Source organism: Schistocerca cancellata, chromosome 4, assembly GCF_023864275.1.
Source record: "Schistocerca cancellata isolate TAMUIC-IGC-003103 chromosome 4, iqSchCanc2.1, whole genome shotgun sequence".
Lineage (NCBI taxonomy): Eukaryota > Metazoa > Arthropoda > Insecta > Orthoptera > Acrididae > Schistocerca > Schistocerca cancellata.
In genome coordinates this window covers 489776825-489795148 of record NC_064629.1, presented here as the reverse complement: position 1 = coordinate 489795148, position 18324 = coordinate 489776825, and positions in this window count along the sequence as shown.

The window sequence follows — 18324 nt, the reverse complement described above, 5'->3', positions numbered from 1 at the left end:
CAGAATTGGAAAACAAAGAGAATCGCGCACTGCATAGAAAAATGTCTCCTACGTTTGCTCGTATAATTGCTAAGATTCGAAACATACGAAATTGTTCAGGCTGCAGACGTTAAAGATCAGTATCTACTGGAGACGTAAAGGATAGCTGCGCATGTAGCTACTGCGTATATGCAACGAAATGAGAAAATCGTAGTTGGTTTCAAACGGAAGCACATCGCCTGAAAGGGTTAAAACGCTTTTTAATTATTAAACTGCCACAGTAGGAAACTTTTGCGACTAAATATCACTCTTCTAGCATTTTTCTCCATTTTTTTGCATGATAGACACACTGGGGGATTTAGAGCCTTGAAAAATTCTGTTGTTACTATCCTCGAGCTTAAAGCGGTTTTTAATCACTAACCTGTCACACTAAGAATCCTGTGTGTCTGAATTCCTATCTTACAGCATTCTTCTGCATTTTGTATTGTGCTGGGTACGTCGGGGCATGAGTGAGTGGTGGTGATAGGACGTGGTGCCGAGGGCTGACACTGTTAACATTTACAAAGAACTCTGATTTCGATAGATAGCGTAGTGAGGCCGGCATGCCTCTACTCGTCGATCCTGATGGGGCTGATAAAGAGGCGGCGGCCTCTGATTGATACTGCTGAGACGGCGCCTCGCGCTGCATCTGTAGGCCACGGCTGTTGACCTCAATGTCGCATGATATTGTGCTGCGATGGAGACTCACTCAGGAGACATCTCCTCGGCTCCACAAAAGGCCATGGTGGGGGCGTGTGGAGATTGCTGTGTGCGAGGTACAACACATTGTCCTCGGACAGCAATTAGCCAGTATCTGGCGCCTTGGTGCGAAGTCCCACTAGGAATTCAGTTCCTGTGGCGCAGGCACAGCCGGCACGTGGCAGTCCCCTGAAGGACTTAGTGCATACTGAAGGTGCAACCCGGTCTCAAACCCACGGCTGCAGCTGGTGGAACCCAGTCATCATGCTGTCCGGCGTTGCACTGGCGTCGTGATAGTACTGCTGGCTTCCGGGGATGACAAGTGATCCAGACTTATTTATATGCCTCCAGTGCCTATTTCTTTCACTAAAATCTGGCGCCAAATCACATTGACACAACAAGAGGTTCTCCCTAGTGTGGTGACATCTCCCCACTTGCCACATGGTTATCAGTGAGCACCGCCACTTACCGCTGAACTCAGCGATCCTCGCTGCGTGATCTACAGACATGTCAGTTATTGTGACCCACGTCGCCACACTGGCGGCTACCGACCCACGGCTATTAACGTAACGCTCTATGACACTACCATGCTAGTTCTTCTTACTTTTATTAAAGACTAACAATTTCCCTCTCAAATACTGGGTCGCGGCACTACACTGACCTCCCGTACAGAGAGGACTTTGTCCCCTGAGTCATACCGTGGTCAGGATCTTTATTCTACCCTTAATCTGTGAAACATGTACCCAACATTAGATCAGCTATTATTAACCAGTATGAAAATTACTGTATTAACCCCTGAGTCCGTAAATCTACCTTTTAACTCTGGCCGGCCGGAATGGCCGTGCGGTTCTACGCGCTTCAGTCTGAAACCGCGTGACCGCTGCGATTGCAGGTTCGAATCCTGCCTCGGGCATGGATGTGTGTGATGTCCTTAGATTAGTTAGGTTTAAGTAGTTATAAGTTCTAGGGGACTGATGACCACAGATGTTAAGTCCCATACTGCTTAGAGCCATTTGAACCATTTCTTTAACTCTGGCTGGTGGTATCCAGTCTACGGGAATTAGGATTTGCCCTTTTTTGGTCTTCAGCACGACTCGCCGTTTCCAGTGAATGAGAGCTAGGCAGAGCAAAATCATATTCACAACAGCGCTAGGTAGTGTGTCACTGAAGGTCAAAGCAACCCAACTCTTACCAACCCTATACTGCTCCACATGCTACAACCACTGTTCTGCACTTGCCTCCTATCATCTGGCTTAATGAATTGCCTAGGCTAAATCCCAAGGTGATGTTAAAGAATTTCTAGCTTTGTTTAGACATCATCTCCCGAGGTTTCTCTCACAAGTAACACTGTGGCTGTTTCACGTTTGATAGAGTAGCTGTCATCGTAGAAGCTGGTAAATGAAACGTCGGTCTCATAATATCACACATAGTACCATTTATGAACAGTCGACTGCCTCGATATTCCTGCTTCCATGGCTCGTAGCAACTAGCAACTAACAATACGTCATCGCCCACTTAGTATTCATAATGTAAATCTGCATTCTGAAAATATGGTTCTCGATGTTTGATAGAGCTCTGGGTTTGGGAAAACGACGAAATTGAGACCTCTGGCCTGGTCATGAGCTTAATTGCTTTATAACATTGACAAGGTGTCTTTGCTTCGACAGACGCAATTCCGAAAAGCAAAGGAAAAGTATGACAGACTCTGTCCTACATGTGAGGTCATTGAGCTATTTGTGGATAGCTGTCACAAGAAGTATTCTGTTGGGGAGAACATCACCACGGACGAAATGGTCCCATGCTGCATAGGAAGATGCCCTCTGCATCAGTACTTTCCCTCAAAACCCAACAAGAATGCGATGAAAAGAAGGTTCACTGGATGCAAAGATGACTTCCCTACACGTACAACTTGGAAGAGTGTGCTGGCACACCGCCTGAAGGTCTTTTCAGATTGAGTAACAAACCACCTGACGTCATCAAAAGAATGGTTCTGCCCTTATTGGGAAGCGGACGAAATATCACGTCAGACAACCAGTTTACTGACTTCGCTCTTGTTGATGAGCTCAGAAAGCATAAGCTCACATATGTTCTGAAAGTCAAAGGAAGGAAGCAGTACGGCAGTATCTTCGGGTTAAGCAGTGGATAAGCTCTTGTCTCATATAGTCAAAGAGGGCAGAAGAAATGGGATCCTCGTGCTTCCTATTCGTAATAACGTTGCTACTGATTCTTATCAGGTCAGGCCACGAGGCCATAAATCATAACATTTTACAGCTCAACAAATAGTGGAGTGGATACAGCCCACCATATGTGTTCAACGTATGATGTATGCTGAAATAACGTCCTTCGCCAGTCACTGGATCAACTCCCTCCTCTATCCTCCTTGGTTATGATCTTAGACCGTTACGCATGAGGTGTTGTCCAAAGTTGGCCTATGACACTACTCTAAATTTTGAATCAAGTACAGTGGAGGGATTAAAAAAATTATTTTCAGAGTCAAGTATTTTGGGTAGTAAAAACCTTTTTTCCTTCAATTCTTAATTTAACCATTTATCTCCATCCTAAAAAATGTAAATACGAAGGAGTATCACAAAGATCCAAAACGGGATCAGAGTTATGACAGTTTGAAATTATATGCCTCCTTGGATGATTTTGAGCGAACAACGTTACGAATAGGTTGGGACAGACGGAATGTTAAACACAAAGCCTGTGACTACCTTTGGCTGGATAACACCACATTTGATTTTCTGGAAATCAAAACTTCTATGTCCGGGAGATGATACTGTAGTGCCCTCACTCCACTTCCGGCGAAGAGGAACAGCATTGTTGAAACTAGAGTTCTATTTCTTCATCCTTTCTCCCATACAGCAACCTGAGGACAGGAATCAATATTACCTCCTCGCGCCAGATACTTCCCGTCTCTAAACAGCATGTCCCATTATACGTACGATAAAACCTACTCTAACACAAATATATATATTTATCCAAAACAGTATTTTTACCCTACACTATACACAAAAGAAAAACATTCAGAAATCGCGAGGATCACACGAGCTGTTAATTAGTTCCTTGGACTTAGTGCACAACGTGGCTGACGTTTCTGCACCCCTCTCTCCTGTCACTCATCCTATCGCTTCTTCTTTTTGGCCTCTCTCCTCATTTCCATCAATACCTATCGTGGAATTGTCTCCCTTATACCCTTTAATGGTTTTCAGACTCCAGTATGCACAAATGTTGTCCTTGTTGGCAGCTGCAACTTCACATTTATCGGTGATGTAGTTTCAGCTACTTGATGTGGGCCAAATGTCTTCGTGACTTCCTTCGGGGTATATGGACTTGATGTGATCATCCATTGACCCACTTTATACTGTGGCAATGTCCCTACTCGTTTCATCGCCTTTCTCTGCTTTTCCAGTTTTTCAGTATTAGCTCGCCAGACCTTCTCCATACTGCAATTTTGTCATATGATGACATGTTGGAGACCGTGGCTGTTTTTGAAGACAAATGTTGATGGTGTAATGACAGCAACCAGCCACAATTTTACTTTGAGTTCCTTTATTCAAAGGAAACCGTTACCGGTTTCGAATCGTTGCGATTCATCATCAGACGGTTTACACGCTTTCTTTCTGACATTTGGTGTGTTTTTTTATAGATTAATTGTCCTAAAATATAAATAAAACATAATTACAAACACGCCACACACAGATGGTTGCGTTGCAGATTTTCGTTGTATGTGACTTACGTGAAACGTCGGTTTCGAGTGATTGTTTCCATAACGTTCATCCAATCGATGTAAATGCATTTCCACTGCATCCTCGTTGTTGCACACGTAATAGTTCTCACTGTACACTTTAGATTTGTCGCTGAGATCATTCCAACCACGCACCACATGTTTTGGTACATACAAACATATGGGTGTCAAAGATGCTATGGCGTGTTTGTAATTATGTTTTATTTATATTTTAGGACAATTAATCTATAAAAAAAACACACCAAATGTCAGAAAGAAAGCGTGTAAACCGTCTGATGATGAATCGCAACGATTCGAAACCGGTTACGGTTTCCTTTGAATAAAGGAACTCAAAGTAAATTTGTGGCTGGTTGCTGTCATTACACCATCAACATTTGTCTTCTCCATACTTCCTTAGCGGTTCCAGAAAACTACTGTGCTGTGTCTCCTTTCCTGCCTCCACCATTTCGAATGGCGACAAACCTGTGCTAGTATGTACTCGAGTGTTGCACACATTCACTCCAAAGGATAGGTACTTGTACCAGTCTGATTGGTGTGAGTTAAAGTAATAGCTAACCATCTTCCCAATTGTCCGATTAGTGAAGTGGACTGGTTCTTAATTTCTAAATCTGTAGGAACAAACACAACTCTTTCATCAGGTCTGTAATTATCGTCTCTGCACCTCAAAATTCATTATGCACCTATGCACCAATGCTTGTGTGACCATGGTTGCCTGTTGGTCCGGCATTGATAACATCTCAGTTTAAGGAGAAAGAAGATCTTTTATGGGCAACACAAAACATTTATATGCTGATGTTCAGATGTATAGGTCTAATAAGCCCTCCCCAATGAGACTGAATGATGCCTTTGCTCTGGTAGCCTCTGTAACAGTACCTGCTCTCGACCGGATCCACTAGCTGTCCGCAGTCCACATCAATGCTGACATACCGATCGACATCATCTTTCGTTCCCTTCCACCACTACTTTTCCGTCACTTTCCGAGTCACTGCTTGGCAGCCCCAGTGGCCCGATAAAATGTGACTATGCACCTCACGTAACAACTGTAGCTTCAGCTTTGCGGGCACCACAACTTGTGGTCTTAATATTGTGTCTCTGTGTAATAATTCATCACGGATGCCAAACCACTGTTGTTTGCCATACTATTTAAACCTTTCCTCGGTGCCGCTATGCTGGTTGCTATTCGACAAAGACGTAACGTAGTGCCTGTATTACAGTTATTTTTCTGCATAGGTGGTTTCTGCGGTTCTTTCCTGGTTTGTGGATTATTTCGTACTACAATTCATAGAGTATCGATGCCTGTCTCATCAGTTATCAACGCTGACAGGTACTACTTAATCTCCATCTCTCTCTTGCAGTATACAATACTAGGTTTCACCAAACGACATGCTGTATCTAGTGTGCCACTATCCTCCAATAGTTCTATTACACATCACATATCAAATGGTAGTTCAGGCTCCACATCCACTCATAACGATTTTTCGGTGTCTCTAGCCTTAATGTCATGGTTCATGGCTCAACTGGGTTGTTGTGTACATTTCTCAGGGTGGCTCATGTTTTTATCAAATAATCGAACACGGCGCTATAATGTAAGAAGCATTTTTTTCCCGCCTGCACATGCAGAATATTGTTAGGGGCTTCCACCCTTTTTTACACCTCTAATTTCTCATGTTTTCTACGTTGTCCTAGAACTTGTCATGATCAACAGCACAGATTTTCACTATACTGTACCATAACTACTGCAGAAGATTCACTAATGCTCTACTTAAGTATGAAAGACACATTTATAGATCATACAATATTGTTACATACGACTCATACATCGTACATAGAACACTGTAGAAAGTATATTATTGCGTTCTACTTACACTGCATATTTAGATGACTGTATAACCGTAACTGTAACGCGATAATTATTGCTCAAGATTTGAAAGAATATTTTAAGACACTTAAAAAAGTAAACTTTACGTTGGTAAGGGACTTGCTATAATGTAGACTTTAATGAGACAAGTGGTAGTCTTTCGAAGTACACAATCATGAACGGTTCCACTTCAACATACCGACTTCACGGCAGTTATACAGAAAAGAAGTTATACGGAATGAGATTCTCAAATGGAACAGGGAAGGTGGGCGAGTTAGTGCTACCAGAGGTACTCTCATCACTCACTTTCGGGTGTCTTGCGGAGTATTGATGTAGATGTATAGCAGTAAGCAATAAAGTCAACATGAGAATTAAATGAATGCATTAGAGTTTGAGATGTTGCAGAGCATCGGTATTCAGCAAGTGTTTCAGCCATGGAATATTCTGCGTCACGCAAATAAATTGAATACGAAGCACAATAGTTTCCATGACTATGGCAATAGTTTACTGAAACACGTTGCGTGTATTTTTGTGGTTGAGAATAAACAGTGGTAGAAAAAATTAATGAAAATATTGAATTTATCTTCCCTCACCAAAAAAACTCTTTTATAGAAGACTTTACTATTGGATAATACCACAAGCGAGTAATGGAGTTTTAACATTTTAATAATATTTTTGTGAAATGTTTACAAGTAACTAATAAAAATAAATTGGCCTGTAATTAATACTATCATATTACTCATGTGAAAGATAATTTTATATACTTGATCTAAATACTGTAAATATCAAATTTGTACATGTTGGACGACCGTTCGCTTCCTGTAGTTACTAGATATTACGATTATTTCCTTTTGCAGAATACTATTCTCTAATTTCCATAAAGATGTGCCTTTGTGGAATGTAGTATTGCAAGTGACTAAATTGCCTCGCTTCTAAGAACCAAAATAGATAAACGTGCTTCATTTGCCCTGTCTATGGTAGAATTAACTGCTGAATAGCTCCATACTGATACGGCACATAACTCGGAATTTACATGGTGGATGGTTGTGCACTGACTCGTTGGACTTGCATTTAGATGTAACTTAATGTTGTCAGCGTATAGGTGATACAGATCTGTCTTGCTTTAGGTGTTAGAACAGAACCCACAGATACGATGTTGGTCAACGTCAATGGCTGCTTCACCAGAACTGCTTGTACGATTCGAATAGCGCGGCACATCAAAGGAGTGGCTGCCCCTGGACCCCCGCCTAGCTTGCTGCTCCTCCCACCGTAAAGCCTACCCCAGCTAGCACCCTAGCGCTGTGGTGTGGCGTGGTCGTCTTCAGTCCTGTCAGTTCGCCTAGCTGTCGTGACCTGAACAGCTGTAGAACAAACGCAGAAGACATGGAGGCCAAATACTGCATCATTGTTCTCTTGTGGCTCGCTGGTAAGATTTTACAAGTTACATAATTTGACATTGGATACGATTCGTTTTAATTTTCAGCAGAAACCAGCCTATGGTAATAATGTTATAGTAATAGAATGTTGTTCTCCCTTTTAACTGAGATCCACAGACTATGAAATTAATGGTAATTTTTAACAACATTTACCGTCAACTGTCTTAGAAATAGCTTCCATTTCATTTAACAGTTTCGTAATCGAGTGTCGAATTATGCAACTGAAGTTTATGTGAAGGATGACTGCAGAGCGATGACGTTTGCGAGGAAACGTCCGTCAGAATGTTGTGATTCCCGTCAGATGGTTTCAGAACGATTGTGAAACACTTAGGGCAAAGTTTCAAGATGTTCATTTAAGGAATGGCGTCTTTAAGGTGACTTATGGATATTTTTATTTAAAAATCACTTGGAATTATCCGTTTTGTGAAGTTTTCCTTCGGGTCATTCACATTTAGCATTATATGGAACCAAATATTTGCTAATAATTCAACACAATATATGTGTCCTTTTGGGATGGTGTGGTTTGCCATCTCAATGAAATCCGACACTGTTTTGAAAAAGATAAAAAAATAGTTACAAGCATTAAAGGAGCAATATGGCAAGCAACGGACGGCATAACTGATAATTGTGTGGAGGGTGTAAGGTAACCCTTAGTCAAGACTGAATTTACGCCCAAAAAGTTTTTCAGCGTAAAACAATTTCTAAGGTATCTAAACACCGAACCGTCGAGTGACATCTTCGACTGTTATATGTTCTAATTTTTCCTTTCTTACAGCTTCTCAGCGAGGAGGTTGCTTTAAGCTCGTAACTGATGCAGAGAATACCAGTGCAGAGGAGTTGGCTAATGAAATAACTGAGTAAGTGTTGCAATTTTTTTGCATCCAAAATCCATATATACCGTTATTTCTACTATGCTTGGATGTTTTTGTCAGTACCCTTCTCTTGTCTCTGTCTTATGGTGTTTATAATGCGTAAGGCTATTTCTATTATACGTTTGTTATCATATAACTGACTTCACGAAAAACATGTCTTATTTTCGTATGTGCACATCTATATGTTTCACTTCTCATAACTGTGATGCTGAATCACTTTTAGAAATTAATATGTAGTATGTATTTTAATATAAGACGTATAGTTTTGAAACCGAAAATGCTATAATAAAGATCCACGTCAAGTAACTGTAACACAATATAAAGGGTCTCCCATTAATCTCGATCGCAAGTAACTTTCAGTCCAGAACCAAATTAAAAATGTATCCAGAAAATGTTGTGTAGTTACCAGGCAGACAACAGCCGGAGTATTTGCCTTTCTTGCAACTTTTTTCGGTATGACATCATCAATAACAATACCTCTTTTTAAATAGCACTCCATTAAAAAAATAACTTTTTCTACTCAAGACCAGTTGAAAAACGTATTACACTGTACCGCTATCATAGCCACGTAATAATCTTCTCTTATTTACAATAATGTTACTTGTAGTACAGTACTCTAGTACTTTTAAACGATGTGTTGTGTACGGAGGCGTCCTACCTTTCCTTTGTTGGTGTATATTTTACTCGTACAAACAGCCAGCTGAAGATCGCTGACTGAATGATCGGTGAGCGTTTTCCTCCTCTTTCCCACTCGTTTTCTATCAACTGCAGCATGTGGACGCTTTACGATATAACGGGTACTACAGGTGAGTCAAAGACAATTAGTTGTCACGTTTTTAATAACGTCACCATCACGTGAATGGTATGTTACCATACGGTGTTTTGAAAAGGTCTTGAGGAAAGACAGTGGAGTACCGAATAAGAGAAATGTAGGGTGCTATTTAAAAGAGACGTGCTGCTGTACATTCTTTGTAACAAACAAAGTCATAAAAATGCAGTCATGCTGGTTAGCGTATCCCTGATAGCTAAACAACATATCCAGGATACAGTTTTAATTTTACTTCTGAACGAAAAGCTATATAATGTGGCGACAATAAATGGAACATCTTGTGTACTAAATTAATCAAAAGCGGACTCAGTACGTTAATTACGAACGCGATGAAAATTGGGCATCATGAGTGAAACGCCGGCCGCTGTGTTCGAGCGGTTCTAGGCCTTCAGTCCGGACCCGCGCTGCTGCTGCGGTTGCTGGTTCGAATCCTGCCTCGGGCATGGATGTGTATAATGTCTTTAGGTTAGTTAGGTTTAAGTAGTTCTAAGACTAGGGGACTGATGACCTCAGATTTTAAGTCCCATAGTGCTTAGTGCCATTTGAACCATTTCACGAATAATTATTAAACGTCATACTATGTTACTATAAATGATGACGATCATCTGACATTGTCAGCTGTATTGGAGGCGATCTCAGAATCTAGACACGATTGTTTTTCTTATTACAGAAGTTTCTTCGCCAAGATCGCACAAAAATACACAATGAGTACTAGTTACCGTGAAATTAAATCGCCATCTTCAAATCATCTGTGGAGATAACTCTTTTTTATAGGGCTAACCGTTGAATAAATGGACTGGTCCTGTAAATTTTTTTTCTATACAAATGATGTTAATATGGCGATTTGATTTCGGTGGAACTAGTAGTTATTGTGTATTTTTACCCGATCTGTAATGAAATTTTGTAATAAGAAGAACAAATGGGTTTCTTTTGAATTATGAATTCTCTATCAACGATGACCTTCCGAGTATGTTCTGCTCTAACCTCCTTGCTTTTCAGCTACCACTTTTTTTTAACAATGATTCCCTCCCTCCGAAATTTGCTGATTCTGTCACTACCAGAATCCTTGAGTTCTCCGCATCATTGGGTGAGAAAGCACTACCGCTCACCTATCAGCAGTCATATTCCTCCAATTTTCTAGGCATCAGAACAAGCAATGTTGAGGTAAGGTGTAAGAGTGGTTCATAATACGTATTTTCTTTGGTTTAGGGACATATTCCCTCCGACTGCAGCATTCTCGCTTCCTTCCGACGTGGAGGGTCTTCAAGAGCAAGGTGTAGAATATGCAGTCACTACTGAAATGACAACATCTGGAATCGAAAGAACTATTGACAACACCACAGCAGTGACACCAGGAGTAAATGAAACTGGAGGCGGATCATCTTTGATTATACCACGAGCTGGTGACATCATAGTAAAAGTTTTGGAAGCATCAGTTTTTACATTATCTGTAGTTTTGTGTGCTCTGCTAATGTATAAGTTGATTATAAAGCTCATCAAGTACACTACATGGCACGGTAGCACTACATTGGCCTCAGCACCCACTGATATGGAAATGTCTATGGTAAGGCGTTAGTAAAGGCTTGGAGATGAAGTAGAATAACACATACAGTTTTTATGTCTAAAACACAAAGAAATATTTTAAAACACACACACATACACACACACACACACACACACACACATCCAATCGCTATTAACATGTAAATGCAACACACCAACACCAATGGACGAGAGTTCATGCTTTATGCTTCGCTATGCACGAAACTTCCCTTCCTAGAACATTCACGATTTCCTAGTTGAACTGGTAACATTAAGTGATTGCTGTAGGATAACCACTGTTGTTGACTTATAATTTTGCTATTTTTGTAAAGGTGGGCGAATGGTGGACTGTGGTGGCAGTGTTGACTTTTAAGTGAAGAGAAAAAAATACTTTCTTATTGCACATACGAAGAAATGGTTTATTTGAATTTGGTAAACTAGTTCAATTTTTTCAGACAGTTGACAGGAATATATTTACCACATTATATAAATGTGTCATTAATCGAATTGTGTGAAACATACTACAATATATTTGCAATAATAAACTCTCAAGTAGAGGATACGTATTTTTTTAATTTTCGTGAAATTATATTACATCGACTTAAGAAACCATACTCACTTTAAGATGTAGTATTATAAGCAGTTGGGGAAATAAGAGCTGGTAGTGAAACTTGGTAACGATTATAGCTACAGCACCTAACTGAATTCGTTACTGACTTACAACAAAATTTTTTGTACGAAGTTCACTGATGACATCATCTTAATTTACTGTTCACACACATGTGTGTGATAACATTTTTATCTTCGAAATTATACGTTTGGTTGATACTAGTAGTAGTACATACTAACGGGTGAAAATATTTTGATCACTATATTTATAATGTTTTGTTCTTATAATAGTTCTAACTTCGATACTTTGCATTAAATTTAATTACATTCATTTCAGTAGGTCATACCTAATATATTACCAATTTTCTATAGGTCTCATACTGTGAAGGAAGAGGAATTTGAGAGCGCAAAAGTGTTTTGTCCATATCTGACGGTGGCAAATTTGTATTTGAAGTTCATCGGCGTCGGTAAAATCTACGTTTTGGACATAAAGTATCTGAAAATTTTAAATTTGGATAGTAAAATTGTCGTATAACAGAAAATAATATTTTTTGTTGCAGTTTTTCTTTTGACATACCGTCCAGTATTTTATCCTCATATATGTGTTCGTGTTCTATATTTTATGTACAATAGTGTTATATTAAATGAATTAAGTGTAACTACTGCGGTAATTCACAGTTTTAAAAATTAATTAATAAGGATCCAAATGTTAAGGAATAAATTTCTTACTTAAAAATAAAGAAAATATACTGCTTTATTAATATATCTGATAGAAAACGATTCATTTTCAGTTTCTTGGTAGCCTTATTTTACATAAACAATCCACATAGATGTATACTGGAAAGTTTAATGACTTTTAAGAACGAAATTATGCTTCACAGCAGTAATTAACATTGCAAATAACACTTACTTTATTTATCATGCGTAGTATTGAGGTGTGGAATGCTATAGTTTGCTTTAATTAGTCAATAACGGTTTAAAGAAGAAAGAAAGAAATCTTCCGTTGTTGGGTAACTATTTCGTTTGAATATCAGTTATATTCGTACTTTAAACTTTATAATGTGGAGCTGTATTTCATAACGTACTCACATATTTTGCATTTAAACTGGATATATTTTTTTACTCATTCACTGCAGGAGAAAAAGTTATGTACATAAATTATTGTAGCAGTGTTTCACAACAAAGAAGAACTCCAGCCTTTTCAGTAGCAACACAAATACGTTGAGAGAGTTTTTGCACACCACCTACATGCCCTAAAATCTGTCTCTAAACTCTATGTACATTTTAGATAATACATAATTATATATGTTGTAGTGAGTGGCACAACTGCTAGAGTAATAATGGCGTTCCTGAAGCATTATAGTTTGTTGCAACAGTTGGGCTCTGTACAGAGTAAATCATATATAATCGATATGTGCCTTATTTTAGTGCAAATCAATGTGGCGATGTCAGACACTCAGATCGGTGCCAAACGTTGTATGTAGACAGAGTATCAACCAAAACACCCATTTAGTTCGTTCCATGTGCTGTCATCCAGTAGAACATATGTAAATGATAATTAAAAGTAACATCAGAACTACGGAGCGCAAGTAATACGTATCTGTGAGTGGTAGTTTCGTAGATCTCGCGTGGGTGAGTTGGTGCAGCGTGAGATCGTCGTACAGAAGATCCTTCGTTCGAACACCACTGATGACAGTATGTTTTAACTTATTACTCGTGAACATTTTGTATGGGAGAACATTTTCGTAACATGAAAAAGGACTTTTCGGAGATGTAGCAATGTTCGTTTAGTAATCAGCTTTCGCTTTGACAGTTGAAAGCAGCTACCCTATGGAGTACATTTGTAAAGCTGGGTGTGTTTTCTGTCGGATATGTGCGACAGAATAGACAACCCCCCGTGATGAAGCAGCTAGTGCATTTGTAGTTTCACAGCACAAACGTAGACAATCGGAACATTAGGATAAAGAAGGAATTGCATCACACGTGCAGGAATTCTAATAGTCCCATATAATACTTTCGCGCATAATACAGCTAAAAAGTTGTCATCATTGGAGTATGAGCCCAGGACCCTCGGTACTAAGGTGTAACGGTCTACCAAATTCCCCACCGAAGCTACACAGATTAGTTACTCACTGTTATGCCTTTCCTGTACTCCGTTCTCTTGGTGTTACTTTTAAATGAGGTTTAATCCCGTTCTGCTGGACGGCAGAACATAGTAGGAACTAAATCGGAATTTAGGTTGATACTCTGTCCACAAAAAAAAAAAAAAAAAAAACGTTTGATACAGATCTGACATGGGGAGTTTGGGTGTCAGATCTATTGACTTCATGCTCCTAGACATATTCAGCAGAAATAATCTTCATTTTGCTAATAAGTGGTGACTTATTATCTAGGCATTTGCTCAACCCTGCTATTCCAAATAGAATCTTACATCAGTCAGTATCATTTGAATTAAAGTTACTGGTCTCTAGCTCTTACAAATTAATGATTAGGGTACTACTTGGTATCAACTATGTTACAGGGAGTGATAGGAAAGATCTGCTTCATATACAATTTAACGCTTGCTTCTACTGAAACCCTACACTGGCAATCTTTAAGGCAGCTTAGAAGACCGTCGACAATGTATGCTCTAAACATTTTATCTTTTTGGTTTTTTAACTCACTATCAGTGACATAAAAATCACAGAATATATTGAAAATTATCTATAAGTTTATAATGATGATGATGATGATGATGTTTGGGTTGTGGGGCGCTCAACTGCGTGGTTATCAGCGCCCGTACAATTACCCAATCTTTGCTCAGTCCAATTTCGTCACTTTCCTGGATGATGATGAAATGATGAGGACAACACAAACACCCAGTCATCTCGAGGCAGGTGAAAATCCCTGACCCCGCCGGGAATCGAACTCGGGACCCCGTGCTCGGGAAGCGAGAACGCTACCGCGAGACCACGAGCGGCGGACTATAAGTTTATAATGTGAGGAAAATGTAAATAATGAAAATACTGAACTATCGATACGAAATGCCGAAATGAAGATGTGAATGTAAACAATATTAATAGTGAGAACTGTGATGCCAAACCTCAGGTGTGAATAATTCCTACGATTTACGAATATTAATAAGAGAGAAGGCAATGGAGGAGAAAATTCCAGACAATTGTATCGAACAATTAGGTAAACTCACATCAAGGTGCACTGATCAGGTTGAAAAACACGAATCCTCTTTACATGAATAGCTTTTCCTAGTTTTAAATAAATTTTAAATAAATTACAATTGCATAAGTGAATGAAACACACTAAAGTATAGATATATGAGCAGAACTACATATTTTTTCATTCGTTAAAAGAAATACTTCCCTACAACGTAATTATGTAGATTAATACATAGTTAGCCCCATTTACCTTCATCACCCCAAATAACTGTGTCGAGAACCAAAGAAAAAATATATCAATCATACGTTGTTAATGCAATATTGTCAATTACACACATGGTTGGAGACGGTCGCTGTTATGTAAAGCCGGCCGATGTGGCCAAGCGGTTAAAGGCGCTACAGTCTGGAACCGCATGACCGCTACGGTCGCGGGTTCGAATCCTGCCTCGGGCATGAATGTGTGTGATGTCCTTAGGTTAGTTAGGTTTAAGTAGTTCTAAGTTCTAGGGGACTAATGACCTTAGAAGTTAAGTCCCATAGTTCTCAGAGCCATTTGAACCATTTTTTGTTATGTAAAATAAATTGCTGATGGTGTACAGCAACCAGCTATAAATTAATTTTAAGTTACTTTTTTCATAAAGTACCTTCTCCGGTTTCTATTTTATACACTTAATCAACAGGTGACTTTTTTTGCTTTCGGTTGGTGGTAACGTTTCCTAGATTAATCAGTCTTTCACTATTACAGACTTGTAATAAAGATGGTTGCGCCACGGACTTGCGTTAACGTAAAATGTTCGTCTAGAACAATTGTTTTCAGTTTCCTTCCAGCGAATCATACTCTTCATGTTTCTTTGTATTTTCAGAACCACACACGTTTGTTTGCATTATTAGACACTTTATTTAACAAAACAAATTTTCAGTGCACACAACATGTTCTGACTCACAACACGAGGAAACGAGTACGGAGTGTTTATGCTGCACATGTATGTTATAGAAATGGGATACAGTGTTACATTATGGATATACGTCGTTTAGGGAAACTAAGCGTGGACTATACTAGATACAAGACAATTATATTAAAATTTTACCTTCCGTTGGGCACGCAGCGTCGTATACGTCATTACAGGACATTTACTGTAAAATTAGTTACTTGATCTGCAGACAGTTGCAGAGACATAATTACACTCCTGGATATTGAAATAAGAACACCGTGAATTCATTGTCCCAGGAAGGGGAAACTTTATTGACACATTCCTGGGGTCAGATACATCACATGATCACACTGACAGAACCACAGGCACACAGACACAGGCAACAGAGCATGCACAATGTCGGCACTAGTACAGTGTATATCCACCTTCCGCAGCAATGCAGGCTGCTATTCTCCCATGGAGACGATCGTAGAGATGCTGGATGTAGTCCTGTGGAACGGCTTGCCATGCCAATTCCACCTGGCGCCTCAGTTGGACCAGCGTTCGTGCTGGACGTGCAGACCGCGTGAGACGACGCTTCATCCAGTCCCAAACATGCTCAGTGGGGGACAGATCCGGAGATCTTGCTGGCCAGGGTAGTTGACTTACACCTTCTAGAGCACGTTGGGTGGCACGGGATACATGCGGACGTGCATTGTCCTGTTGGAACAGCAAGTTCCCTTGCCGGTCTAGGAATGGTAGAACGATGGGTTCGATGACGGTTTGGATGTACCGTGCACTATTCAGTGTCCCCTCGACGATCACCAGTGGTGTACGGCCAGTGTAGGAGATCGCTCCCCACACCATGATGCCGGGTGTTGGCCCTGTGTGCCTCGGTCGTATGCAGTCCTGATTGTGGCGCTCACCTGCACGGCGCCAAACACGCATACGACCATCATTGGCACCAAGGCAGAAGCGACTCTCATCGCTGAAGACGACACGTCTCCATTCGTCCCTCCATTCACGCCTGTCGCGACACCACTGGAGGCGGGCTGCACGATGTTGGGGCGTGAGCAGAAGACGGCCTAACGGTGTGCGGGACCTTAGCCCAGCTTCATGGAGACGGTTGCGAATGGTCCTCGCCGATACCCCAGGAGCAACAGTGTCCCTAATTTGCTGGGAAGTGGCGGTGCGGTCCCCTACGGCACTGCGTAGGATCCTACGGTCTTGGCGAGCATCCGTGCGTCGCTGCGGTCCGGTCCCAGGTCGACGGGAACGTGCACCTTCCGCCGACCACTGGCGACAACATCGATGTACTGTGGAGACCTCACGCCCCACGTGTTGAGCAATTCGGCGGTACGTCCACCCGGCCTCCCGCATGCCCACTATACGCCCTCGCTCAAAGTCCGTCAACTGCACATACGGTTCACGTCCACGCTGTCGCGGCATGCTACCAGTGTTAAAGACTGCGATGGAGCTCCGTATGCCACGGAAAACTGGCTGACACTGACGGCGGCGGTGCACAAATGCTGCGCAGCTAGCGCCATTCGACGGCCAACACCGCGGTTCCTGGTGTGTCCGCTGTGCCGTGCGTGTGATCATTGCTTGTACAGCCCTCTCGCAGTGTCCGGAGCAAGTATGGTGGGTCTGACACACCGGTGTCAATGTGTTCTTTTTTCCATTTCCAGGAGTGTATATTCCGAAGTTTTTCAGGAAAGCAGTACTAGCCAACTCACTCTGCTGATTAAGGTAATAGTTACGGCGAATGTTTTTGTGAAAATACACCAACCTTACGAATATGATTCGCTGTAGGATAAGTGTGAAAAAAAGGTTCAGGATGGATATTTCACGTGAGTTTCATAATTCTGCAGGACAACGATGTTCATTACACTTTTATAACATTGAATTATTGATTATCCTAAGTTTACTCACTGGCAAATCAACGCATAATATGTTTTGAAGAGTGTATGAAACGCGCCAGAGGATAAATTACATACGTTCGAAACTGATAACGGTACTTTTTGAATAAAGTAACCTAAAATCATTTTGTGGCTGGTTACCGGAGATCATCAACAATTTATATATTAGTTGTTTGGTTACCAGGAGGACGTTAACCAACGAGATTACATTTCTTACAACTTTGTTCGTTACGAAGATAAGAAAACCATAGCATCTTTTTTTAAATATCACCCTAAATCATTTATTTGATAACCCAGTTTCTCTGCTCAAGACGTTTTCAGAAAGAAGGTACACACTACCGTTCTCGTAAACATGACAATATTAAAAACGTAACACAAATCTGGCGTTTACTATCCTGTACTAGAAAACACTACGGGAACCTTGGGTAACGTCACTCGTCCACTTAATGGAGCTGACAGCAAACAAATGGAAACTCAAAGAAGACACACACTGGTCATTCAGTCAACCATCCTCAGTTGACTGCCTGTGGAGGTGCAATGTACGCCAACAAAAAGAAAGGAGAAATGCTATTCATGTATGGAGAATGTAAATTAGCAGACCACTAACGTACTACAGTTATTTACTATATGTAGTTGTAAATAAGGAAATGGTATTGCAGTTACTATTCTGTTCTGGTCCTATTCTATATGTCTCCAGAACACAAGATGGTCCACCCCTAGGTTGGCTTCTA